Source organism: Eschrichtius robustus, chromosome 10 (genome assembly GCF_028021215.1).
Source record: "Eschrichtius robustus isolate mEscRob2 chromosome 10, mEscRob2.pri, whole genome shotgun sequence".
Taxonomy (NCBI): Eukaryota; Metazoa; Chordata; class Mammalia; order Artiodactyla; family Eschrichtiidae; genus Eschrichtius; species Eschrichtius robustus.
Window position 1 is genome coordinate 113,077,124 of NC_090833.1, and position 3,194 is coordinate 113,080,317.

Here is a 3,194-nt window from a genome sequence, read left to right on the forward strand (position 1 = left end):
TTCGAGGAACTACATGATTATAAATGCTAATATTAAAATTTCCCGAAGGTCTCCATCTCCTACAATTGCAGCACAAATTCCCAAATCTGTGGTGTGATACGTTAGGCTCTCATGCCCTGGCTCTGTCTCAGACATCTGATCCTCCAGGGCCTCTCTTAATAGAAGCCTTATGACTCCTTCTTAACGCCATACCTTTGCAGCATTCTTGGTGGTTATCTTCTGCGCAGAAAGCCCTCCTGATTCTTTTATTTCTGATACTTTTCTTGCAAAATTCAGCCCAGGCAATGCCTCATCCATGACGCCTCAGGCTGAGCAAAGGTCCTCTATTCCTTTATTTTTTGCTTCAAATACAGCAGCAGAAAACTTTTTGTTTTCTTTTGCTCTGTTCGGGGTGTGGCGGGGTAAGCATCTCAAATTAATTAGAGAATTAGTCTTCCTGACGTTATTTTTATATGTCCTCATCACCCTTTCCATTCATCTTTGGCTATACACCTGGTTGGGTTTTTTTTCAATGTTTATGCTTATACTAAAATTTGTTGAGGTCATGTATCATTACACATTGTAATCCTAACCTATTTATACCTCCCTTTTTATTCCTCCTCAGCTAGAATTGCATTTCTGAGGCCTTCATAACTTCTCAAACATTTTAGACTCTCTTCCAGAAATTCATGTTTGGGGGTCAAATTTATTTTTTCTCTGAATGTTTTTGAACTCTGCTCTTCTGACTCTCTGGGTACCAAATGTAACCACCTCCATATTTTCACTTGCTGGCTGTCAAGGACTCTAAGATGAACTTACTGTTTGTTTGTTTGTTTTCTGGGATTTTAACATTTCTTTTTTGATAACCAAGCAGGTTTTTCTTATTGGTAAGAATTGCTGCAGAAGTTTGTTTCTACTGGTTTTTGTGTTCTAATTTCCGGGAGGTACAAATGATACCAAAAGCAACTTAACTTACAAGTTCATTAATATTGAGAGCTACACTGAGACATGGATTCCAAGCAGGCCCATGTTTGGTATTCCTCAAATTAACATTTGCTAATTATTTGTTCAGTATTTACTTGGTTGGGAGCGGGGTGAATAAATTGATTTTATATGAATTAAAATGTTTCAATCTTTATATTCAAAATTATGTATTAAATGTGCCGTCTATAAGCTATATTTTTTTAACTTTTAATTTGGAAATAATTTCAAACTTAAAGTTGCAAGAAAAAGAATCATACAGAGGATGCCTGGGTAGCCTTTACCCAGGTTCACCTATTCTTGACTTTTAGCCCCATTTGCTTTATTATTTGGTATCTATCAATCTATCATCTATCTGTATCATCTATCATTTAATACATCTAATCTGCCAATCTAATCTGTCCATCCATTTACATAATATTTTTCTGAGCCATTTGAGAGCATATTTCGTGTATTATGGCCCTTTACCCCTAACACTTTATGTGTATTTTTTTTAAAGAATAAGGATATTCATTTATGTAACCACGTACTGTAATATATTTAACTGTTGTCTAATCCCCCAGCTGTATTCCAATCTGTCAATTGACCTAATAATTTCCCATATAACATTATTTTTCCTCTAGTAAAGGATCACTCTAGGATCTAGTATAGCATTTAGTCCTCATGTTTCTTTAACCTCCTTTGACCTGGAACATTTCCACAGCTTTTCTTTATCTTTTAACAACATTGACATTTTTGAAGTATAATCCCCCATTTAAAAAACAGAGCAGTCTTCGTTTTTTATTTGTCTACTGTTTCTTCATTATTCGATTGAAGTTATACAGTCTCAGCTGAAATATCACATAGAGGAAGCTATATCCTTCTCAAGACATCGTGCCCATCTGCCTCTCACTGGTGGCGTTAACTTTGGTGATCTTATCAGGGTGTTGTCTCATTTCTCCATTGTATAGCTATTACTTTTTTTTTTTTTTTTGAAATGGACAGTTTTTTAATTAGGTTCTTTGTAAGACGTTTAGAACACTACTTTGTGAGGATAAATTCTGTTTGTGAGAGCAAACACAGAGCAGAGATAGCCCTGGAGCTGAGGAACAGCTTTGATTCTTTGCAGAATTTGTGAGTGCACAGATTTCTGATGAACCTTGCGCTGCTCTGTAATCTCGTATTTCTCTCTCTCTGTGTCGAAGATCTCACCTTCCTGGTGCCTGGGCTTACGCAGCTTCTTCTCCTTGAAGTAAGCGTCAGTGAGATGTTCTGGGATTTTCACACCACTGATATCAATTTTGGTGGAAGTGGCAATGACAAATTTTTGGTGTGTTCTCCGCAGAGGAACTTGACTGAGGGACAGAGGCCCAGTCACAACTAGCAAGCCACTGCTCAGCTGCTTCAGGAAAATGACCTTCTTGCCTCTGTGGCGCCCAGTGAGGATAATCAGAATGGTCCCAGGAGGAATGCTAGCACGCAGTTTTCTCACATGCTTCCTGAAGGGTTTTTTGCCGTGACTCAACAGCTTTCGAGGCACATCTTCAGTAGGATAATACCCAGGCATTTTGCAAACTTTAACCAGCCGGGTACCACCATTCTTGTCACCACCAACTGGTTTTGTGACAGTAGCAAGAACCTTCACCTTCTTCTTTTCCACCTTGGATTTAGCTGCTGAATACTTCCTCTTGGACAAGGCCGTTCTGGAATACATAGCCGATCGGGAATATCTGCCAATTCCTCTGACCAGGACAGGGTTTGGGCAGCAGTGGGGCTTCCCCTGCTTTACCTTTTGAACCTTGCCACCAGCATCGGCCTTCTTGGCTTCAGGTTTTTTCTCCTTAGTATCTGGCTTCTCAGCCTTTTCACCCGCCATCTACCAATACATATATTTTTTAAAAGGCATTTCACCAATTATCTCATAGCTATACATCGATAGGCCTCCCAGACTACAAGTTCTCATCTTCCTTCTCCATCCTTTTCATCCCTCCCACTATAAGATATAGGCCTTCCTCCAAATCGCCACACATTTGCAGCAACGTTCATAAATGGTTCACTTTTGGGTTGTCTCCCCAATACAGTATAACCTTCTTGACGACTTGAATATATCTCACAACTATTATTTGTTTGCTACATATATTTAGTGGTCACAAGTCCCTATTCCATTATTTCTGTTTTGCGAATTAGAAATCCTAGACTTAGCTTTAACAATCTCCACAGCCAGGAGGCAGCGAGGCTGGAACTTGAAACCATTT

The 3,194-nt window shown here is 39.0% G+C and overlaps 1 pseudogene; it reads right to left on the reverse strand.

The window, feature by feature from the left end:
• Nucleotides 1-1,972: 1,972 nt before the first annotated feature.
• Nucleotides 1,973-2,815, reverse strand: LOC137770277 (large ribosomal subunit protein eL6 pseudogene; annotated as a pseudogene).
• Nucleotides 2,816-3,194: the final 379 nt, after the last annotated feature.